A 25822-nucleotide genomic window follows, 5' to 3' on the forward strand; every position below is an offset into this window, starting at 1 on the left:
ACCGGACATCTTGAAAAGTCCACGACTTGCTACCTGTGCAGCTCCTGAGGTATCCTTGAAGCTGTGCACTGGGGATTGAGAAGCCCCGAATCCGAGCTCCACCTGCACCGAAGATCAGCCCTCCACACTCCACGAGTTCTGCGTGGGGCCCTTCTGCTTGTGTTCTGCTCGACGTGTTGTCCGGTTGCTGGCCCGTTGGCTAGTAGCCTCTGTGACGACAATCCTTTTGAATCACCTCGCCGGTCTGGTTGCTCCAGACTGGCCCTTGCCTCCCTGCAAAGGTGAGGCACCTCAGACCTTGCTGGTCTGCATCAGAAGCCTTCTTTGTATCCTGCGTGGGTTGCCTTTGCCAAGGCTTGTTGACTCCAATCCGGCGGTCGACCCCTCCATCTGCGAGAACCTTCGTGGGACAGCTCCTCTCCAGCACCTGGTCGTCCTCAACGCCTCCTGGTCCGCGTGGCTGAAGAGACAAGCTTCACGACAGCACCTGATTGCTCCTCGACGCCGTCTGGTTCCTTCCCGGTTCCACCCGGTCACTGGCTAGTGACCGAGACTCTGTCCCCTCTGCTTTCAGGTCCTCTTCATCCTCGATCCACCCTTGGAGCCACCCGGACATCTTCCTCCTGGTCGCCTGCAGCATCTTTCTTCACAGGCTCCATAGACGTCAACTGCGAAACCCGACACATCTTTACAACTATGCACCCGCTTCCTGTGGGTGAGGTAACGCGAGTACTTCGGTGCTCCCAAGGGTATTGACTATCCAAGTGTCTAGGTTTTTAGTTGTTTCCTTCTAGCTAGACCGGAAGTGTCGTAAATCCTTCTTTTTCTAAACTCTAAGTTCCCATTGACTTAACATTGACTCACGCGTGTGTGTAAAGACACTGCACGCGCCGCCTGTGGGCCTCCTACTCCTAACCTAAGGTTCAGATAGTGTAGCCCCAGCGATTCTCTAGGCCACAGCTTTCCAAACTGTGTGGCGCGACACTTTACTGTGTCTCGCCCCATGCGTGGGTGTGTCGCGCAATGCGATCCAATGGCATCAGGGGCCGACATTAGGGGAATACGTTATGCGACTCGAGACTGAAAGAGGGCAGCGAACGGGTCTCTTGTCGTTCCAACACATGGACAGTAGGTGGCGCTACAAAAACTGAGATCATGTTCCCAGGCCTCGGTATCCAGGAGCCCTGCAACCCTTCACTGGCCGTCCGGCAGCTGGGACCGAGGGATAGGGATCAGCAGGACAGAGGCAGACAGTACACCATGTACACCTCCCTCCCCGCCCCTTACCTCCGCTGAGGCTTGTAGTAGAGACTGCGCTTTGATGGTGGAGCAGGCAGATGGCGGGTCAGATGACAGCACTGATGATAAATAACTCCATCATGCCATGACTCCGATATGGGCGGGAGGGCTTATAGTGCGCCGTGCTGAAGGCACGTGTGGAATTCTGAGTAGCGGCGGGGGTGGGGGGGGAGAGAAGGGGGGTGCTGGGCAGAATGGTGGAGGCAGTGGCAGAAAAGGCGCAAATATATGCCCCGCTATTTTCCCCTTTTCCATAGTCACAGCTTCCTATATTCTCTGAGACTACACAGATGATATTTCTTTCTCTCTCTCTTTGTATAAACTCTGGGGCTCATTAACAAGCCCTGTGCGCTGCTGGCAAACTAGAGCCAAAGGTATCAGAGCGCTTTACATGAGCACCAGTTGTGTTACAGACGAACACTTGCATTTTTGTGTGTGGGGGTGTGTGTGGAGTTTTGTGTATGTGGGTGTGTGTGGGGTTTGTGTGTGTGTGGTGTGTGTGGGGTGTGAGGTGTGTGGGGGGTGTGTGTGGGGGGTAGTATGTCTGTGGGGTTGTGTGTGTGGTGTGTGTGTGGGGTGTGTGTGTGTGTGGGGTGTGTGGGTGTGGGTGGAGGGTGTGGGTGGAGGGTGTGTGTGTGGGGTGTGTGTGTGGGGTGTGTGTGGGGTGTGTGTGTGTGTGTGGGGGGGGGGTGTGTGGGTGGGTGTGGGTGTGTGGGTGGAGGGTGTGTGTGGAGGGTGGGTGTGGGGTTGTGTGTGGGGGGATGGTGTGTGTGTGGGGTGTGTGTGTGCGTGGGGTGTGTGTGGGTGGGGGGGCTGTGGGGGTGTGTGTGAGGTGTGGGGTTGTGTGTGGGGGGGTTGTGTGGGGTGGGGTGGTGTGTGTGGGGTTGTGTGTGGGGTGGGGTGTGTGTGTGTGTGTGTGGGGTCCGAACCCACCATAGGTGGTTCCGGCTCGCTCGCTGCGCTTCCTCGCGTTACCGTGTCCCTGAACATTTTTTCTCAAAAAGGTGTGTCACCAACATGAAAAGTTTGGAAAGCTGTGCTCTAGGCCCTAGGCCTTTCCTTTTCTCGTGACGTGGTACTTATACCACTTACTTAGTATATGGTTTGCTTCGCCCCTAGGGCCTAACCGTAAATTGTGCAACTTAACGTATTCTGACTAAGTAACTTGTTATGTGCTTCTGCCTCTGATCTCATAAACCAATCAATCAATCAGTGACACTTATAGAGCGCGCTACATACCCGTAGGGTCTCAAGGCGCTTGGGGGAGGGGGGGGTACCGCTACTGCTCGAACAGCCAGGTCTTCAGCTTCTTCCTGAAGGAGGGGTGGTCTTGGGTCAGGCGCAGGTCGGTCGGGAGGGAGTTCCAGGTCTTGGCGGCCAGGTAGGAGAAGGACCTTCCTCCTGTAGTTGCTCTTCGGATGCGGGGGACGGCGGCGAGGGCGTGGTTGGCTGACCGGAGGTGGCGTTTGGGAGCGTAGAAGTTGATCCGGCTGTTGAGGTAGCTCGGGCCTTGGTCGTGTAGGGCTTTGTGTGCGTGGGTGAGGAGGCGGAAGGTGATTCTTTTGTTGACGGGGAGCCAGTGGAGGTCTCTCAGATGTCCGGAGATGTGGCTGTGTCGTGGGATGTCGAGGACGAGTCTGGCTGAGGCGTTCTGGATCCGCTGGAGTCTCTTCTGGAGCTTGGCGGTGGTACCGGCGTAGAGGGCGTTGCCGTAGTCCAGTCGGCTAGTGACGAGGGCCTGGGTGACGGTCTTCCTGGTCTCGGTGGGGATCCACCAGAAGATCTTCCGTAGCATGCGTAGGATGTTGAGAGGAGTTGTTCAGAGGAGTGTGTTAGTGAATAAATACATATATATTTTATATATATCCTGTGTGGTGTCCTTTCATTTGGTATTCAAGGGGTTACATATGGTAAAACAGCTGGCTTTACACGCCCTCAAGAGTCTTTTAGGCCAAGACTGTTCTGTCCACGCTACCACTAGGATAGCTGGTCTATAAGGTTGACTTACAACCATCACCATAAGGGTTGTTTGGATTGGTGCACGGTGTTCACTAGAATAGTGAACATCATATACCAGGCCAACTTCTCACACACCCTTCTCAAAAAGCCAGCCATCGAGAGGGTACCAGTGTCTCAAAGAGGGAAAGGGGTTAATCCAGTATTGGGGTATCTTTCATAGATTCACATGCCTGAATCATTCCCCGTCGTCAAGGCGGGAGTCCCGCCTCGACGACGGGGAATGATTCAGGCATGTGAATCTATGAAAGATACCAATACTGGATAACTGAAGTTACAGGTAAGTAACTTGTTTTCTTATCCAGTATTGGGGTTATCTTTCATAGATTCACATGCCTGAATCATTCCCCGTCGTCAAGGCGGGACTCCCGCCTTGACGACGGGGAATGATTCAGGCATGTGAATCTATGACAGATACCAATACTGGATAACTGAAGTTACAGGTAAGTAACTTGTTTTCTTACTCAAGATATTTCCTGGTCAAGAAAAAGGGCCAAAAAGCAGAGTACAGACCCATTCTGGACTTGCGGACACTCAACCTGTACATCAAGAAGGAAAAGTTTTGCACGTTGGAACTTCATCAAATATATCCACATCTCAGGCAGGGGGATTGGATGTGTTCGTTGGATCTGCAAGATGCATACTTCCACGTCCTGATCACTCAGCGTCACAGACAATTCCTGCGGTTCCGGGTAGGATCTGCTCATTATCAGTTCAAAGGCCAACCATTCGGGTTGAAGTCAGCCCCTAGAGTGTTCACGAAGTGCATAGCGGTGTTGGCAGCCACTCTGCGCCGCAGGGGTGTCTTCGTGTACCCATACTTGGACGACTGGCTGTTGAAGGGTCCTTATCCGGACAGCATAAAAAATGGTTTCCTGAGATGCATAGACCTATGTCACCGGCTGGGCCTGCATGTGAATTTTAACAAGTCAACCTCACAACCAACACAGAAAATACATTTCTTAGGAGCTCGGCTAGACTCCGAGGTCGGAAAATTGTTTCCTTTGGAGAAGAGACAGTGTTCCATCATTCAGAAATGCCAACTGGTTCTGCACAACAAGAAACTGCCGGTGCGTCGGATTGCCTCCCTGCTAGGGTCGATGGCATCCTGCATCTTCCTGGTTCCCAATGCCAGACTACGGATGCGTCCTCTCCAGCAGGATCTGGAAGACAAGTGGAACCAGCAGTCAGCTCGCTGGGACGACAAAAGCGTCCATACCTTGGTGGATGAAAAGACGAAATATGCAAGTCGGAATTCCGTTCCATCAACCTCCTCCTGCACAGACACTGATCACAGACGCCGCGCTGCAGGGCTGGGGGGCCCACATGGGACACCTCCAGACTCAAGGACTGTGGTCTCCAAAAGAGCGCTCCTACCACATCAACATGTTGGAGCTGAGAGCAGTTCACCTAGCCCTCAAAGCTTTCCTTCGCTTGATTCAGTCAGCATCAGTGTTAGTACAGACGGACAACACCACCACCATGTACTACCTGAACAAACAGGGGGAACGCGCTCACGCACACTTTCCCTGGAGGCGCAACATCTATAGCATTGGCTCCTGGCTCGGAATCTGTCAGTCACAGCAGTCCATCTGCCGGGAGAACAGAACGTGAGAACGGACGCTCTCAGCCGTCATTTTGAAGACAGAGAGGACTGGGTCCTCAACGACAAGGTCGTCGAAGACATCTTCCGGTCATGGGGTCGTCCCACCATAGACCTCTTCGCGGACGGCGAAAATACCAAATGCCGAGACTTCGCCTCACGGTTCTACCGGCCAGGTTAGAAAGGGAATGCCCTTTTGATAGACTGGTCAGGGGCATTTGTGTACGCCTTTCCACCCCTTCCGCTGAACCCGAAGGTGGTGAACACGCTAGCTCATTCGTCCACGAGGATGATACTCATTGCCCCGGACTGGCCGAGACAATGGTGGTACCCGGACCTTCTGCACCTATCAGAGTGCCATCACAGGAGGCTGCTGTGCAGAGCGGACCTGCTATCCAAAATGAACGGGAGGATTCATCATCCCAACCTTCCCTCACTGAACTTGGCAGCATGGCTCCTGAGGTCCTACAGTACGTACACCTAGGACTGCCACAGGACTGCATGTCCATTTTGAAAGAAGCAAGACGACCTTCCACGAGGCATTCCTATGCATGCAAGTGGAAGCGTTTTTACATGTGTTGTATGCAGAACAATTGTAATCCTATCAAGGGTCAGGAATAGATCATTTTCCCTTAACTACTGTATCTGGCGAAAGCAGGGTTGAAGTTTAATTCCATTAAGGTGCATTTAGCAGCTATAACGGCTTATAGGCGCTCACCTTCTCAACCTTCTTTCTTCCAATTGCAATCTGTTAAAGTTTTTTTGCAGGGCTTGAAGAAGGTCTACCCTCCGGTATGATCTCCTTCACCACCCTGCGAGCTAAATCTGGTGCTATCGAAATTGATGGGTCCACCTTTCGAATCCATACAATGCCGGGTATAGAGGAAGAGGTCTTGACCCTCCTTAACGCATCGTTACAACTAGGACAAGTTCCGTTGGCCTTTAAGGAGGCTCGGTTGATTCCATTACTAAAAAAAACGGGGGCCGATGTGAATTGCCTGAAAAATTTTAGGCCAATTTCTCAAATACCATTCCTGGCTAAAGTAGCTGAGCAACATGTACTATCTGATCTTGTTGACCATCTGGAGAGGAATGCCTTGTTGGAACCGAATCAGGCTGGGTTTCGTGCAAATCACAGCACGGAGCTAGTGATGCTCTCCATTCTGGATGAGCTGAGGAACAGGGCAGACAGAAAAATCCCAGGTGCCCTGGTGCTGTTAGACCTCTCCGCGGCATTTGACACCGTTTGTCATAAGCAACTTTTGTCGCGGTTGAGGGATTTCGGCATTCAGGGCACAGCACATGCCTGGCTTGCTTCCTTTTTGCAAGGGAGGACGCAGAGAGTACAGCTCGGTGGCTTGCTCTCCACTACAACCCCGATTACCTGTGGAGTGCCGCAGGGGTCCGCCCTCTCACCCCTTCTATTTAATATTTATTTACAGCCTCTGATCTCACTGCTCAATCAGATGGACTGCCAGGTTTATAACTACGCTGACGATACCCAAATTGTCATCCAAATGGAAGACGAGCCAGAGGCGTTTGCGAGATTACAAAATATCCTTAGACATACAGCTAATTGGATGTCTAAGAATTCGCTAAAAATCAACCCTGACAAGACCGAGGTGTTGCCAATCATTATTGCAGGCAACCCTTGGAATGATGGCTTCTGGCCAAGAGAATTAGGGACATCCCCAAAACCAGCGGCGGTAGTAAAAAGCCTGGGCATCCATGTGGATGGCAAGCTATCTATGCAGAAGCAAGTCACAGCGGTGGTGGGAACCTGTGTTGGCCTTCTCCGACAGCTAAGGAAAATTTCCTCATTATTGTCCTTCTCAACCTTGAAGCGTGCGGTCTCAGCTATGATCCTAGCAAGGCTGGATTATGGCAATTCGCTATATATAGGCCTGCGGCCTGCCTCAAAAACTTCCGGATAAGTTGCAAGTTGTCATGAATGACGCTGCAAGGCTCATTTTTTAGAAACCAAGGAATACGCATTCATCCCCCCCTATGCGGGAGTTGCACTGGTTGCCAGTGAGGCAGAGGGTATTGTTTAAAGGGCTCTGCATTGCACACAAGTCCCTATACGGAAAGGCACCAGGATATCTGAAGGCCCGCCTGACTTCCTATAGGCCGGGTAGGATGTTAAGATCGTCGGAAGCTACTCTCCTCACCCAATCACGTTTTAGGCTGGCCACTGTTGGCGGCCGCGCTATCTCTAGCACCCTTCCAACAGCCTGGAACAAGCTACCAGTGGAATTACGGAAAGAAACCAATCTGCTGTGTTTCCGGAAGAAATTAAAAACTGTGCTCTTCCAACAAGCCTGGATGGGGCTGTAAACTTTCGGATGGCCCTTTGAATGTCTGCTGTGCGTATCTGACAAAGCGCTTAGAGACCCCCGGGTTATAACGCGCTATATTAAATCGAAATAAATAAATAAATACACAAAGCAACCTTACAACATATTTCTTGGAAGGCTCCTTTTTTGGTAGCGATCATGTCAGCTCTCATTTACCTGCAGGTGGTTGATGGGCTTGCTATTCTATTCAGTGCGTATGACTATTGATGAGGATCCCCTGGAAGAGAAGGATAAGTTACTTACCTGTAATCCTAGTTTTCTTCCAGGGGCGATCCTCATCAAAGTCATAAGCAATCCACCTGCCTCCCCAGGTAAATGAGACACGATCGAAGTGTTAATGGATATTGTTGAGCCCTGACTTTCAGGGTTATGCAAAGAACAACTGACCTAACTGTCATCCGAGGCATGATGGGAAGCTGGGGGTCATGGCTGCCTTAAAGGCACGTTACCAGTTTGTTGAAAATGCTTTTGTTATCTATGTTTTTTGGTTTACAATGCTGCCTGTAGGCTAACAATGTCTACTTTATTTGCACTTTTCATGATATATGAGTGTTTTTGCTCATTAAAAAACAGAGTTCAAGTGCTACTTGCCCTCGGGTGTTTTTTATATGTTTGCAAATAATCTTTATATGGGTAATTCCATTGTTTAGTCTCCTATTGGGAGATGCATTGGTATGAGAAAAAATGATATATGTACATACATATATGTGGAGCTGTATATATGTGATTTCCATATATAATTTTTATATTATTTCCGGGGTTCCCGCAAGTGGGCGGGAATATTCAGTGCTTATGACTTTGATGAGGATACCCCTGGAAGAGAACTAGGATTACAGGTAAGTAACTTATCCTTATTCCCCTTTGCCAGACTGGGCACCCTCTGTAACAATGTTAGCACAGCATGCACCCTTTACACTCAGTAAAACTTTCACAGAGTATTTACACATATCCACATCATTGTAAGTCACCCAAACCACAGCCAATCAAGGATCAGCACCATCAGCTGATCCGCTGTGGGAATTCCCAACTACCAGATCTTCTACTGTTGTGTAGTTCCTAGGAATCCCCAGGACCTACGTGTTTTGGATGACCTAAACTGGAGGCTCGGTGTCCAAACTGCTTCTAGACACCCCCACAGGATATGTCAGCCATTAGACCAGCTAGCTCTACAGTGCCTCTACCACCCCCTTGTATCTTACAGTGGTGTAGGTAGTTTCTGGCAGCCACTGGACATGACAACCCAGATTCCTCAGGGATCATGAAAAACAGTACAGTACTTTTCGCTTCAGTCACTCGTGATTGCTTATTCTCAGAAAACACACAGGATGGTGATTAGGGCGTTTCAATAAATATTTATTGGTCCAGCGTCAGTCTTGTGTAAAATGTGTTCAAGGCATGTGAGCTGTACATCACATGCTTTGCATACTCCTGCCATCTAGCTTTGGGTACGAATGTTTTCAAGTTGTTTTTCTTCAAAGACGTCTTTCCAGTCACGAGGTATTTGACGACTCCTTTCGGTGATAGTGTGCATGGGCATCAACTAAATTTTTAGATAATTTTTTCCGCCATCAGGTTCGGACGTGAATTGCTGCACTCCGGTTTGAGAGCGTTTTTAGGATTCCCCTCGGTGTGCAATACACTCACCCTATCTCCATTTCCCGCGTATCGTATTTACTCAAAAACATTCGATCGGGTAGCTCGTGGAAGGCCATTGGGCCTACCCGCATCAGTCCGCCTCGCAGAAGATGGAACGTACTCCATTTAAATTCTGCCCTTCTCCATTTAAATTCTGCCCTTGGTGCCACGCGAAGTTCCCGCACACTGACTCATACAAACTTGTGCTTATCACAGGAGCACAAAGAACAGGACTGCGACGCTTGTAAGTCTTTCCGATCGAAAAAGACGCTTCGAGATCGTCTGGCTCGACAACGCGACATGCAGAGCCAACACATAGGTTCCATTCCGGACCTCTTCAAGAAGATTCAGAACAGGAGACCGAAGAAGCCATAGGAGCTGAAGAAAAACAGGATCCGATCTCCGTCTCAGAATCAGACTCCGATTGGGATGACGACATCCCGCAAGGGCAGTGTACCATGAGTACTGATTCTCCCTTGCCCCAAAGTCCACCTAAGCCTAAGAAGGCAGCTCTGGTTCAACCTCCGCCTGAGGGCCACGGTCAGCACCGAGAACAGGTTTCTAATGCCCCGCCCTCCGGCTCTGCATTTAAAAACACACCCAAAGCCTTCCCGCTCGGAAGTTAGTCGCTCGAAATCGGGCACCGAGCAAAAACCTTCGGGGTCAAAGTTAGGTTCAGCCCAACCCCTTTGATGCCGAAAACGTCTTTGGATCCGAAACCCTTGGCATGCAAAACACCGGCGACGAAACAGACGTACGCGACGATTCCAGCCTGTTTCGATGTTCCACCCTCGAAACCGGATCCAAAACCAGAAGAACTCTGCATTCATCCAACAACTGGACATATTTCCACCAAAGTGACAATAAAATGCAAAAAAGACACAGAAGAAGTTTACCACATCCCTTTAAAAAGGAAGAATATGGGTACTACCCCTTCTCTTCCTCCTCCTCCTCCTTCTCCTGAGTCTCAATCATTACTAATTTCACCTGCTGACTCACAACCACCATATACACCTGATGACCAGGATGATGGGGATGGGGCTCGGACCAATGATCCAACACCCGCAGCCCCCTGGAAAAATTGTGACACTAATTCTCCCACAGCAAACGACCCTGATCTGTACTCTACCAAGCCCTCTCCACCAGACGACAATGTAGGATACATAGAGTTATTAAACAGAAGTGCTAATTACCATGGGGTCCAGTTACATAAGGAATCCCTAGAAGATTTCCTTTTTGAAACTCTTAGCAGTTCACAAAAATCCTCTCACACACTTCCAATGCTCAAGGGTATGCTTAGCCATGTAGATAGGAAAAACAGAACAGGGTGGCTGGACAGGATTATTCGTGAAACAATTCACCAGACACACAGTCAATCTGTACCGTGTGACCACTGGATTTAATTTTCCAAACAAGTTTATTTTTCTTTTTTACATTTATCAGCAATTTTTTGAAACACAAGCACAAACAAAACCACTGTCAATTCAAAAGGTTCATATATACAGTATCTACAAATGCACACATTTACAAATTTACAACAAAGAATCAAACAAAAGATTGGTTAGACACACCAAAAGACAATCACAAATGTATAATAATTCAAATAAATTGCAATTATATACAGTGCAGAGATTAATCCAAAAGCGAACAAACGGGAACCAGTCCTAGAGATTGAAAAAACCAAGTGACAGGCGGGGTTGAGATCAAAAACAAGCCTGCCTGTCAACGAAAGCCTGTGGTGTAATGTTAAATAGGGTTGCAAGGCTAGGATACAGAGTGGTGGTATGATTTACATCCTAGCGGCACCCTTTGTTGTAGCCACAGGGTGGTATTGTCGACGCGTTTCGAACCTAAGTATTCAAGGTTCTCTTCAGGACAGGGACTGGGAAACAGATTCTGCACGCGGGCACAAAGGTTGCCGTGGCGTAGGTATGTCGTGTTCACACCTGCAATTGGCGCAGAGCAGGACTTAAGGCGTGGTGTCAGGCTTCAGAAGCTTGCAGGTATCAGGGCGGCTCACATTATTTTGCGCGTGTAGGTCTGGCTATGCAGACCACAGGGAGGGAAGCGGCCGGTCACTGGCCTCAGTTCAGGCCGGCAGTTAAAGTTGGCCCGTTTTCTGAATGAAGTAATCAAGCCACAGAAGGTCCGTGTTGTCGTGAACACGACATACCTACGCCACGGCAACCTTTGTGCCCGCGTGCAGAATCTGTTTCCCAGTCCCTGTCCTGAAGAGAACCTTGAGTTCGAGGCATGTGGGCTGCTAAATTCATATCTTAGCATTAGATCGCCGCCTAGTGTTGGGTCCGGATGACCGCACATTGTTGTCCTGGAAGAGTCTTCGAAGTATCCTGAGATAGGTGGCTCCTCCCCTGGACTACAGTGCGCATGGGCATCGGCTCCATCCCCAGATTGTTTTTTTCCGCCATTGGGTTCGGATGTGGTCCCGACTTCTCTTTGTCGGAACCGAGAAAAACTACCTTTTTCAGGCCAAAAGGCCTTGTATTTTCTAGCGTCGGTATTGTTCGCGCACGGTCTCGGGTTCTTCCAACTCTTGAAGTCGGATTCAACGGAGTCTACACTCTTCGAACATCGAGGCCTTCTCATCGCGACACGACTACAACTTTACAGCATGGAGCGGAGTCCGTTTAAGTACTGTCCGCTCTGTGGGTCCAAGTACCCACATATAGACCTCCACCCGGTCTGTAACAAATGCCTTTCACCGGACCATGACGACGGCAAGTGTAAGGCTTGCGCTCAATTCAGGTCGAAAAAGACTCTCAAGCTTCGGCGCGCGGTGCGCCTGGAGGCCAGACAAGCGGCCCCCGATCCAGAAAACATCTTCGGCGACCAGGAAGAAGATGAACAGGGTCCTCTTCTCCAAATCTCCCCACCCGAAACGGAGGTCGAGGCGGATCCGGAGGACGACGACGGAGTCGCGGGTCAAGACCTTCAATACGTCGACGAGGTAGGGGACGTCGAAGAGATTTATGGGGCCGCGGCAGATAGCTCTGGAGACGAGCTATGCCCCGAAGGTTTCGAAGATCAAGATCGGGTCACGGGATCGCCAAGTGGCCTTACCCAAGACCCAGTGCCGCAAGCCACGGCCCCGCCATCAGGCCCGGCCACGGACGTACTTGCTGGGCAAGCCGGATCGAAACCGAAACCTGCGGTGTCGACGACACCTAAAATGGCCGACCCGAAAACGAAACCGAAACTTATGGACTCGAGCGTCCCTAAAATGGCGGACGGCCCACAAAAACATACTGCACCCGCTGCCGCATCGGCTCCGTCGGGCTCCGGTCCGCAGAAGCCGAAGAAGTCGATCGATTCCGCTGGAACGAAATCGGCGCAGGAGGAGGGATCCTCTAAAAAGGGTGGTCGGCACGGATCAACCGCTGCGACACCGTCGAAGCACGCCAAGGCCAGCAGCGTAGTGGATACGGAACCGGCTCAAGCGCACGGATCAACTGCTGGCACGTCTGCGCATCGGTCCAAGGACTCTGGGTCGGCGTCAACGGCATCGGCGCCCAAACCTCAGAAGGGCCACCATCACGTCGGATCCGAGGGGAAGGTCAAGACGTCCTCGTCAGCGCCAAAAGCCACTGTGGATGAAGCGTCTCCCATCGCCGCTTCGCTGCAGAGAATCAGGGAAAAGGCCGCTGCTACGTCGGCTCCGTTGCCGTCACCTCAGACGCCGAAGGATGCTCCGGCCAAGCCTAAAAGCAAGCTTCTCTTCCTTCTGCCGCCGAAAGAGGCTCCGAAGGCTTTTTCTACAAAATCGACGCCAAAGAAGGCGGATTCTTCTACGGCAGGGGTACCTTCAAGTCGAGAACTCGGATCCGAGGACGATTCTGAGCACTTCATCGACGCCAACACAGGCAAATTGACAATATACAAAAGAAGGATCACATCAGAGCCTCTAGACTCCTATGTTATCCCACTAAAGAAGAAAAAAGTTCCTCTGGACGCTTCTACCCTCATAGAGCCTATCCAGCCTCCTCCAAGAAGAAGCCCTACTCCCTCACCAGACCATTCTGATGGTGAGGGTTACAATGAGGAGGACCAATACACCTTCCCAGTAAATGAACCAGATGCACACACAGATGCATATGATGACATTGGTGACCAAGGCACCCAAGGTGTGGGGCAAGACCCACAGCTTTTCAGTGCACGTGCATCCCCAACAGAGGATTCTGCAGGTTTTCATGCACTAATTGAGAGGGCAGCTGCTAATCATGATGTGGACATGCATGCTGACCCGGTTGAAGAAGACTTTCTCTTTGACATGTTTTCAGTCTCTGAGAGGACTGTAAAGACACTGCCTATGCTCAAGGGAGTCCTCAAACATGCTGCGGACATCTTTAAGGAACCCACTAGGGCGAGAGTGGTCAATCCACGTATTGAAAAAAAGTACAGACCAGCACCTGCAGACCCTGCATACATTCGGGGACAGTTGCCGCTAGACTCCCTGGTGGTCGCCAATGCCCGCAAACGGGCCAACTCCCAAACAACGGGTGAAGCTCCTCCCCCGGATAAGGAGTCCAAAGTGCTAGAGGCAGGGGGCAAAAGAGTAGCTGCACAAGCTGCCAACTTTTGGCGTATTTCTAATACACAAGCACTCTTAGCACGTTACGATAGGGTGCATTATGACACCCTAGAACAGATTGTACAACACCTGCCTCCAAAGTTTCAAGAGGGCACAAAACTGCTTATAGAGGAAGGAAAGTTGATCTCCAACGCAGCCATCAAGTGTGCACTTGACGCCGCAGACACAGCAGCTAGGGCGATCAACACTAGCGTCATGCTGAGACGACAGGCTTGGCTCCGCATATCTGGGTTTAAACCTGATATTCAGACAACCATCCTTAATCAGCCAGTCAATCCTGATCGACTGTTTGGTCCAGATGTTGACACCACCCTCGAAAAGATAAAAAAGGACACAGAAACTGCTAAGTCCATGGGGGCCCTACAGTCACAACAGTTTCGTGGCAACAATTTTCGTCGCTCAGGTGCACGTGGAGTCACCAGAGGACAAATGGGTCAACAATCTCAATTCCCAAAAGGTGGAGCACAATCCTCGTTCACAAAACAGAACAAGGGAGGTTACAGAAATAACAGCAACAGAGGTCGCGGCAGAGGAAACAACAGCTCCCGCTCCTCTACCCCAAGCAAACAGTGACTCTCTGTCACTGCCCCCCGACCACTTAACACCTGTCGGGGGGAGACTGCAGCAGTTCCTGCCCGTCTGGAGAAACATCACCACAGACAGGTGGGTGCTACAACTTGTCCAGTACGGTTATTGTCTAGAGTTAAAGTCCACTCCACCCAACATTCCACCAAGGCAACGGCCTATGTCCGCAGAGCATTTGCACTTATTGCAGCAGGAAGTAGTGGCGATGCTGCAAAAAGGCGCAATCGAGCTCGTGCCAGTGGGAGAGGAAGGAACAGGGGTATATTCCCTGTACTTCCTTATTCCAAAGAAGGACGGATCTCTCAGGCCCATTCTAGATCTACGTCCCCTCAACCTGTACATACTGTCGGAACATTTCCATATGCTTACACTGCAACAGATTCTCCCCTTGTTCAACCAAGGGGACTTCTTGGCAACCTTAGATCTCAAGGATGCTTATTTCCACATTCCACTACACCCGTCCCACAGGAAATACCTCAGGTTCACTATCCAAGGCAAGCATTACCAGTTCAAGGTCCTACCCTTCGGAGTCACCACAGCCCCGAGGGTGTTTACCAAGTGTCTGGCGACAGTAGCAGCGCACCTCAGGAGGCAGAACATCCATGTCTACCCCTACCTGGACGACTGGCTCGTTCAAGCCAAGTCGGAACTACAGTGCGCCGCGGATATGTCGACTACCATTCACCTCCTTCACAATCTAGGTTTCTCGTTGAACTACCCAAAGTCGCATCTTCAGCCGGCACATGTCCGGCAGTTTCTAGGTGCGACGATCAATACCCTGACGGCCATGGCTCAACCAAACCAAGTCAGGATAGACAGCATGCAGTCTCTAATCCAGAAGTTCAGACCACAACACTCGCTTCCAGCCAGAGTGTTCATGCAGTTGATAGGCATGATGGCCTCCTGCATCTTCATAGTCCCTCACGCACGGTTACATATGCGCCCGCTCCAGGAGTGCTTAGCAAATCAGTGGACACAGGCTCAGGGAAATTTAACAGACCTAGTGTTGGTTACCAGTCGGGCATACGACTCTCTGCATTGGTGGACTCCACACAACCTTTGCAAGGGCCGACTGTTCCAGGAGCCAGTGCCACAGATTATCCTGACGACGGACGCATCTCTCCAGGGTTGGGGAGCTCATCTGCTCACTTACACAGTGCAGGGACTATGGACGACGCAGCAACAGAAGATGCACATCAACTATCTGGAACTGATGGCAATCTTCATGGCAATCAAGTCCTTCATTGTACATCTGTGCAACAAGGTAGTGTTAGTCCGGACGGACAACATGACCGCGATGTACTACATTCAAAAGCAGGGAGGCACCCACTCGCCACAGCTGTCTCATCTGGCTCAGAGCATGTGGAAGTGGGCCATTCAAAGGAACATTTTCCTCATGGCAGAACACCTCCCGGGCAAGGACAATCAGATGGCGGATCTGCTCAGCAGATACAGCCATCAAATGCACGAGTGGGAGTTACACCCATCTGTACTCCACCCGTACTTCCAGCAGTGGGGTCATCCGGAGATAGACCTGTTTGCAACAAAAGAAAACGCAAAATGGCAATACTTTGCCGCCAGGTTCCCTCACCCACAGTCGCAGGGGAATGCGATATGGAGGAACTGGTCAGGCAAATTTGCGTACGCTTTTCCGCCAGCCCCTCTGATACCGCTGGTGGCAAGAAAGCTAAGGCAGCACGCGATGACTCTCATCCTGGTTGCTCCAACGTGGGCGCGCCAAGCATGGTACACCACGTTCCTCGAACTCTCAGTGGTGCCGCATCAAAGACTGCGCCTCACGCCCAGACTTTTGACGCAGAACCATGGAGAAATTCAGCATCCAGATCCGCAACAGCTCAACCTGGCGATCTGGCTCCTGAAGTCCTAGAGTTCGGATACCTTAACCTGCCTCCAGAATGCATGAACATCATCAAGGAGGCAAGAAAGCCAACTACCAGAGCATGCTATGCTGCAAAATGGAAGCGTTTTGTCATTTACTGTACTGCTAATGACATCAACCCGCTAGACGCATCTATCCCTAACATCATTTGTTATCTGTTGCATCTTTACAAGTGCAATCTAGCGTACACTTCCATTCGGATACATCTATCCGCCATAGCGGCTTATCTTCAAAACAGGCAGCATCTCTCTGTCTTCAGAGTGCCTGCCATTAAAGCTTTCCTTGAAGGTCTGAAACGAGTCATTCCCCCAAGAACACCACCAGCTCCGGTGTGGAACCTCAATGTGGTCCTCACCAGACTGATGGGACCACCTTTTGAGCCACTGCACTCGTGTGAACTCCAGTTCCTAACGTGGAAAGTAGCTTTCCTAATAGCTATTACGTCACTGAGGCGTGTTAGTGAGCTACAAGCGCTCACAATCCAAGAGCCTTTCATTCAGATTCATCCAAATAGGGTAGTGCTACGCACTAACCCCAAATTCCTTCCGAAGGTGGTGTCACAGTTTCATCTCAACCAAACTATTGACTTGCCGGCATTCTTCCAAAACCCACAAACGGTAGCGGAAAGAATGCTCCATACATTAGATGCACGGAGGGCGTTGATGTACTACATAGACAGGACACAACCCTTTAGAAAGACAAAACAACTTTTTGTTGCCTTCGCACCACAACACAAAGGCAACCCCATTTCAAAAGCAGGAATAGCCAGGTGGATTGTTAAGTGCATCCAAATATGTTATCAAAAGGCCAAGCGCACTCTAACCATACCCCCAAGGGCGCACTCCACACGCAAATTGGGGGCATCCATGGCTTTCCTAGGAAACATTCCTTTAGAGGACATTTGCAGAGCAGCCACGTGGGTTACACCACATACCTTTACCAAACACTACTGTGTTGATGTACATTCCAAGCAGCAAGCGGCTGTAGGACAGGCTGTTCTCAAGACACTCTTTCAGGTTTCTGCAGCTGGCACGGGCAACCGCCGCTGATGGAGGGACTGCTATGTATTCTATGCTAAGATATGAATTTAGCAGCCCACATGCCTCGAACTGAATATGCTACTTACCAGTATGCATCTGTTCTTGGCATGTAGGGCTGCTAACATTCATATCGCCCACCCTCCTCCCCGGTGCCTGTCGCAGCTGCAGATATACTATTGTATTCAATCATTAGCATGGACATCCTTTACACTTTTCACTCCATCTTCTGCCACAATGGCGAAAAACAATCTGGGGATGGAGCCGATGCCCATGCGCACTGTAGTCCAGGGGAGGAGCCACCTATCTCAGGATACTTCGAAGACTCTTCCAGGACAACAATGTGCGATCATCCGGACCCAACACTAGGCGGCGATCTAATGCTAAGATATGAATGTTAGCAGCCCTACATGCCAAGAACAGATGCATACTGGTAAGTAGCATATTCAATACTTAGGTTCGAAACGCGTCGACAATACCACCCTGTGGCTACAACAAAGGATGCCGCTAGGATGTAAATCATACCACCACTCTGTATCCTAGCCTTGCAACCCTATTTAACATTACACCACAGGCTTTCGTTGACAGGCAGGCTTGTTTTTGATCTCAACCCCGCCTGTCACTTGGTTTTTTCAATCTCTAGGACTGGTTCCCGTTTGTTCGCTTTTGGATTAATCTCTGCACTGTATATAATTGCAATTTATTTGAATTATTATACATTTGTGATTGTCTTTTGGTGTGTCTAACCAATCTTTTGTTTGATTCTTTGTTGTAAATTTGTAAATGTGTGCATTTGTAGATACTGTATATATGAACCTTTTGAATTGACAGTGGTTTTGTTTGTGCTTGTGTTTCAAAAAATTGCTGATAAATGTAAAAAAGAAAAATAAACTTGTTTGGAAAATTAAATCCAGTGGTCACACGGTACAGATTGACTGTGTGTCTGGTGAATTGTTTCACGAATAATCCTGTCCAGCCACCCTGTTCTGTTTTTCCTATTGTTGAGATCCGGGTTGGTCAGATGTAGGATCCAATACCTTTACTGTTTCACAGAATAGCCATGTAGATGACATTTTTAATGATCCTGTGCGGCCACGTATCCTCACTCCCAGGGTAGACAAGAAATATAAATCTGCACCATCAGACCCAGCTTACATCAGGGGGCAGTTACCATTCGATTCTCTAGTCGTGTTTAATGCACGTAAAAAGACCAATTCCCAAACGTCAGGGGATGCTCCACCCCCCAGTTAAGGAGTCTAAATTAATAGATGCCTCTGGAAAAAGAATAGCCTCCCAAGCTGCAAACGTTTGGCGCATTTCCAATACCCAAGCACTTTTAGTTAGGTACGATAGGGCACATTGGAATGAAATGGAGCAGTTGCTCCAAATTCTGCCTGATGAGCACAGGTCCAAAGCTCAAGACCTAGTGCTGGAGGGAGAGCACATCTCAAATAATTCCATCAGGTGTGCCTTAGATGCTGCTGACACTGTGGCTAGAGCCATTAACACCAGCGTTCTCTTAAGAAGGCATGCCTGGCTACACATTTCTGGGTTCAAACCAGAGGTTCAGGCTTCCATTCAGAGCCCACCATTTGATAAACAACACCTCTTTGGCCCGGTAGTAGACTCATCATTAGAAACGATGAAGAAGGACACAGAGGTGGCAAACTCTATGGGAGCCCTTCCGTCACCATCACCCATGGTTGCTTTCGGCGCTCCTTATATCGCGGAGGGTCCAAAAACACCTCCTCTGACTCTGCCTCAACAACCTACAAAGGCAACAATCAACCCTCTCCCTTTAAGGGTTTCTACAGAGGGGGCTACAGAGACAACAATGGAAGGGTAGAGGTAGAGGCTAGAACACACGCGGCTCCGCCTCCAGTACCAAACAGTGACTTCACTACACTCCCCCTGACCATTTAACACCTGTCCGGGGCGTATTTCCCAATTCCTACCCGTCTGGCAGTCAATCACTACAGACAAATGGGTACTGGAAATTATTCATTCATGGTTATTGCCTGGAGTTTACCAACAATCTGCCCAACAGTCGTCCACGTTCAGACAAATTGTCACCAGACAACTTAAACCTCCTCAACCAAGAGGTTCAGTCCCTCCTTTTGAAAGGAGCTATAGAGCCCGTACCACACAATACCAAGGGTCTGGCGTATATTCCTTCTACTTTCTTATACCCAAGAAGGATGGTTCTCTTAGACCTATCTTAGACCTCAGAGATTTAAATCTGTACATACAATCAAATAAATTTCATATGGTAACACTTCAACAAGTGTTTCCACTCCTAAAGCAGGGCGACTTTCTGTCTCCTCTAGACTTAAAGGACGCTTACTTCCATATTCCGATACATCCCGCTCATCGCACATTTCTCAGATTTGTGGTAGCGGGCATCATTACCAGTTCAAAGTACTCCCGTTCGGAGTCACCACAGCTCCCAGCGTCTATACAAAGTGTTTGGCAGTGCTCGCTGCTCACCTAAGAAGACAACACATTCATGTCTTCTCCCTACTTGGAAGACTGGCTTATCAAAGCCAGTACATATCCAAAGTGTCTCCAACACACTCACATGACACTGCAGCTACTGCACCAACTGGGATTCACAGTCATTGTGTTGAAATCACATCTTAAACCATCCAACACTCAAAACTATCGAGGAGCCACTTTAGATACTCAAAGGGCTTTAGCCTTCCACAATGCAGCCAGAATTCAAATTATTTAGGCTCTAGTTCTCCAGTTTCAGCCCACTCACTCACTACCAGCTTGAGTGTATATGCAGCTAATGGCGATGATGGCCTCTTCATTGTTCCCCATGCCAGGCTTCACACGCGTCCCTACAGGAATGCTTACCAGTGGAACCAATCACAGGGTCTTTTAACCGATCTAGTGTTGGTAAGCGGCCGTACTCAGCGCTCTCTGCAGAGGTGGAACCCACAAAGTTGTCAAATGGACGCCCCTTCAAAGACCCAGTTCTACAGACAATGCTAACAGCGGATGCGTGCTTCACTGGTTGTGGCTCATCTTCAACATCATACAAAACAAGGCCTGTGGAGTCGACAGCAAAAAACTCTTCACATAAACCATCTAGAGCTGCTAGCAGTGTTTCTAGCGCTCAAAGGATTTCAGACTCACCTGGTCGGCAAAGCTGTCCTAGTTCGTACCAACAACATGACATCTATGTATTACATAAAAAAACAGGGGGGGGGGACACTCTCTCCCTTGGCTCAAGACGTTTGGAACTGGGCGGTTCATCACAAAATCTATCTCGTAGTAGAACACCTCCCAGGAGTGAACAATTAAATTGCCGATCTCCTCAGAAGACAGACAGCAAATCTGCGAATGGGAACTTCACCCTGAAGTTCTCCTCCCATGCTTTCAAAGTTAGGGAGTCCCTCAAATAGACCTTTTTGCCAGATACCAAAACGCAAAATTCCCAAACTTCGCCTCCAGGTACCCACACCTGCTCTCCAAAGGCAGTGCACTATGGATGAACTGGTCAGGGATATTTGCCTATGCTTTTCCGCCTCTCCCGCTCATTCCATTAGTGGTTCAGAAACTCAGGCAAACATCCCTCATACTCAGCCTAGTAGCTCCCACATGGGTCTGTCAACCTTGGTTCACAACACTGTTGGAGCTGTCGCTAGTTCCACATCAAAAACTACACCTCACATCCAGTCTCCTCACTCAGAGCCATGGAGAAATTAGATACCCAGATCCCAAACAACTCAACCTTGTGATCTGGCTCCTGAAATCATAGTTTGGTTATCTTAATCTCCCACCAGACAGTTTGAGCATCATCAGAGAGGCCCGAAGGCCTACTACAAGAGCCCGTTATGCAGCTGAATGGAAACATTTTGTTATCTATTACAGTAATAACAACATCAACCCCCTTGATGCTTCAATACAAAATGCCATTTGTTATCTACTACACTTGCAGCAGTCGGGGTTAGCTTACACTTCTATCCGACTACATCTCACTGCAATAGCTGCATATCTACAATGTTAACTTTTATGGAAGGACTTAAAAGAGTTACCCCACCAAGACTTCCACCTGCCCCAGTGTGGAATCTTAACATAGTCCTTTCAAGGTTAATGGACCCACCTTTTGAAATCATGTATAAATGTGAACTACAGTTTCTCTCCTGGAAAACCACTTTCCTCATTGCAATCACATAACTGAGGAGAGTGGGTGAACCATAGTCACTAACCATAGAAGAACCTTTTTTCAACGTCCAAACCCCAAGGTTCTACCTAAGGTAGTGTCTGCCTTTCACATCAATCAATCAGTAGAGTTACCTGTATTCTTCCCTCAACCTGACTCAGTGGCAGAACAGGCTCTACACACCTTAGATGGTCGAAGAGCCCTTTTATATTACATTGCAAGAACAAAATAATTTCCTAAAACTAAACAACTTTTCGTTGCTTTTGCTCTACCACACAAAGGCAATCCCATATCCAAGTTAGATATTGCTAGATGGATTGTTAAATGCATTCAAACTTGTTATGCAAAAGCAAAGAGAATGTTACCAATACCCCCTAGAGCACATTCCACTTGCAAAATAGGGGCTGTGAGAAAGTGCCATCTTTCTTGCATGGTATGCCCTCACTTTTTGCTGAATTGCTGGTGTACTTTGACTGGGTGTGCCCTGGGCTCCTGACAATCAGGTGCCCAGGGCCTGTGTCCTTCCCTACAACTGTATTGAAACCTAAACCCAATTTGCCTCTCTGGCCATGGGTCAGCTTCTGGTAAATGTTACCCTAGGTACCCAGGGCACTGTGACCAGAGAAGGCCCCTAAGGGCTGCAGCACTTATTGTGCCACCCTTAGAGGCCCTGTAACCTGACACCCACACACTGCCTTCGCAGGCTGAGTGTCTTGGTGCAGAACAAACCACAGAGTCCACATGGCACACATCCCTTTGTGCCATGCCCACAACACACTGGCCTGGCATACCTCAGTCACTCCTCTAGCTGGGTGCCCTATGCCAGTGCTGTGGATACAAGGGCATGAGCCCTGTACCCCTACAGTACCCAGGTCCATTCCTGGCCTGGGCACTGTAAGTGCAGTGCTGCCATTAAGAGTATATGGTGCGGGAAGGTCGTCATCATGAACTCCAAAGCACCATGATGGCTACACTGAAGACTGAGAAGTTTGGTATCAAACTTCTCAGCTCATTAAATCCACACTGATGCTAGTGTGGAATTTTATGTAAAGTGCACGACAGAGGGCAACTTAGAGTTGCCCCCTGAACCTAACCCACAACCTGCGTCCTGACTGAGGGGCTGCCTAGGCTGCCACCCAGCAGACATGTTCCTGGACCCCTGGGTAGAGAGCCATCCGTTCTCATGGGTCTGCAACAATGCACATCCTGAGGCAATGTGCTAGGCCTCCGCCCCCAGGATGGGCAGGGGAAGCTTCAAAGGCTTTGTGAGCTTCTCCAGGCCACTTGCTGTACTCAGCAACTGGTCGTCACCGGTTCTGACCCCCACTGTGGCGGGAAGACAGGCGGGAAAACCTAAGTGAGGAAAGGGGGTGTGCCAGCCTCTGCCAACCCCACCCCTCAGGTGGGGTTGGCAAGGGTAAAGCCCAACTCCGGGCTCCCGCCATTTTGAGAATGGGGATACCCTACCCAATCAGAGCTAGGCTTCTGCCCCCCTCCCACTGGAGAGTGGCAGGATAGGGGGTGTACTCACCCCAGGAAAGGGATCAATTGGTCCCTGCCCTTGCCCTACCTATAACGCCCCTAAATTTAGTATTTAGAGGCACCCTGGACCTTCCTTCCTCAGATCCCGATTCCGAAACTAACATGAAGATCAAGAAGAAGAAGACCTGCCGTGCAGCTGCTAACAAGAGGACACCATCAACTGACTTGGCCCCAGCCCTACCGGCCTGTCGACCCTGCTAAACCCCGGCGTCTCCTGTGGTCAGCAACCTCGAAAACCCTGGAGGACCTGACTGCGTTGCTCATCTAAAGACTGGGACTCCCACGAGCAGTGGTTCTACTCAAACAGCAACAACCCCTGGTGCCAGACAGGAACCGCGACTCCAGCACACTCTGCACCCGCCGAGCCAGGCCGGTGCCTGAGTGAACAAAGGCCATGAGAACGTCCCCCCGGCGACTGTGACCACGAATCCAGCACCCAAGGACCCTTCTCGACGCTCCTGACGACGCCTGCAGCCTCACAACCAGGGACCCCTCCAACCGCGACCAGCTGCTGGTAAGATTTCCCGACACCAAAAGGCACCCGGTTCCCCACGGCCCCCCGTGCCCAACTCCTAGGTGGCTACCTAACCTACAGCTTCCCAACTTACCTCTCGAAGTGGTGGTCGCACCTGAAGAAGCTCCGTCCCCGAGTTTGAAGCCTTTGTTCATCTTGCAGCATTCCAATTTAAATACATTGGGCGCCCGACGGCCAAAAAACCACCCTGCACCCAGTCGCCCGAGTGCCACCAACCAAAGGCCCCTACCCGCCATAGGCTAACATTGGGCCTACTCACTCTGCACCCGTCTCCCCCTGTGCAGCTGAGGGTGTAACGACTGTACCTACTTGAACCTGGGAGACCCCGGAGTACTTACCTGAAAGCCGACACATTTTCTCCATAGGATAACATTGCTTGGTTTTTGACTAAAATTTCTTCAAAGTGTCAATTTTCAAATGATACAAATATTCCTTAAAAATCGCCTGTGTAACAAAAACAATTTATTTCAACTGTTTACTGGAAATGCACCAGGGCTGAATCCAGGATCCAGCCCTGAGTAAGAAAAAAATTTGTAAAGTGATTTTATTGCATTTGCTTAAAACTTCCCATTGAGCTCAATGTTATAATTGTGTTTTACTTGTGTTGCATATTGCAACTACTGTATCTATTGCATTTAAAAGTATACTGCTATTTGAAAGTATTCAATTGCAACATCTCATTCTGAGAAAGTATTTTTATACCTACTTGTGGTTCTAAAATAAAACAACAATATATTTTTATATACAAAACAATTGGCCGAGAGTTCAGTTCTTGAGTGTGTGAGACCATTTGCTGACTGAGTATGTACAACAAATGCTTTACACTGTCCTCTGATACTGCCCTACTGCTCGACCAAGCTACGACTTTAGATAGTAAGGTTATATCTAACTTTAAACTTCACTAGGGAGGGTCAGAGGGAAAGTTTAATGACCGAGAGTGCTACGTCCCTCGTAAGTACTAGACACCAACTAATAAGTAACACTCAGTCAAAAACCTGCTCAGAAATGAGGGTTGGAAGATTGTGTGTGCTGCTTGCAAGATCAGTAACGGGACACCCTTCCGATAGTTACAGTGTTCCCATCAGAGTTCCAACCTGTACCGCCCGTCATCATTTGGGAAGGCCACCATAGGTACACAGGGAAACCCCATATACGATCAGGCACAGCATGGTGGAAAACAATGCCCAATGAAGTTATGACAGGTCGGTGGCAGGATGTAACCAATAAGCAGTGCTAAATAATGAAAATAAAAATTTTTTCAAAAAGTGGTGATGTTAAAAAGGGGTAGGAGAAGGAAAATAGATTTATTAGCAACCTTCAACTCCCACTCTCTAAAAACAGTGCAAAAAGGTAGTGTGAGCAAATTACTACCTCGACAGTTTATAAAGTCACGGTCGACATGTTTCTGCAGCTTTTACCTGTGCCCCGGGGTCACTTGCTGCTTCTTCAGGACCTATCCTGCTACTGCTTAATTAGTGCATAATAAACAAGGAAACTTAAATAAAATAAATGTCACCTTAGATTCTCCTGTTGGAGGAACCAGTGGATTTCGCAATACAGCACACACACATAGAAAAGAAGAAAAAGAGAACAAGCCTATTAGCAAAAGCTCTCTGGGCGAGACTCGGATACAAAGCAAGGTCTCGCAATTAATGGTTTATAATCCATTACCTTCCACACTTATTTTGAGATAACAGCTATTCCCAAAAGAGCCAGATTGCCACTTAAGTACAGAAACACTCACCCCATGTTATGGAGAATGCTGCCCCACCTCACCCGGCATTAGCTCAGGTACTGCGGAGCCCCGCTCTGTATGAATCACAAACACATATAAAACAAGAATCAATTGAAGGAAGTACTGTAAGGTCAAGGCAGGCCACTCGATATAGCGTGGCTTACAGAGCCGCCTGTTCTGTCTGTTGACTCACCTATCCGTCGGTACTCCAGACGTCCAACTGGGCTGTCTGTGGGAGGTACCGGCGGTAGGAGTCTGTAGGAGAGTAGGGTCTGCAATCCTATGATCACCCAGATTTTTGCTTTTTGCTGCACTGGTTTACGACTTTCCCTGGCTGTGGGCCTGCTAATCAGACCCACAGCCTAGCTGTTCTCTCTATCCAAATTGTACTCAGGTACTGAATTGGCACTGGGCCCTCTCCAAGTCCCTGTACCCAGGGCTGAGGTGTACCCAGAAGTCTCCCAGGGGCTGAAGCATGTATTATGCCACCCCTGGATTGACTAACTAAAACTGACACAACTGGCTGCACGACAGCTGGGGCAAGGTGGTGTACTCACCCTTTGCTTTAGATATAGTATACCTATATCTAACCCTAAAATGGACACACAGATCTCCTATCAGTCACTCCTATGGCAGGCCTTAACAATCCTGAAGGCAGAGTGCTTGGAATCGTGTGAGAGGGTGCTCTGGCATGAGCTGAGCCTGTCTGCGGCTTTCGGGATCTATCCCTTAGCCGTTTCCATGATATCGCATACCATATACTCTTAAGTGCATTATAATCCTCGCGGTTATGTGCCA

At 49.3% G+C, this 25822-nt stretch overlaps 1 protein-coding gene across 2 annotated transcripts in view; it reads left to right on the forward strand.

Moving 5' to 3' along the window:
• Positions 1-25822, forward strand: part of KAT8 (lysine acetyltransferase 8) — a 340257-nt gene that overhangs the window by 230339 nt on the left and 84096 nt on the right. The gene's annotated exons all lie outside the window — the stretch shown is intronic.

Source organism: Lissotriton helveticus, chromosome 7, assembly GCF_964261635.1.
Source record: "Lissotriton helveticus chromosome 7, aLisHel1.1, whole genome shotgun sequence".
Classification (NCBI taxonomy): domain Eukaryota; kingdom Metazoa; phylum Chordata; class Amphibia; order Caudata; family Salamandridae; genus Lissotriton; species Lissotriton helveticus.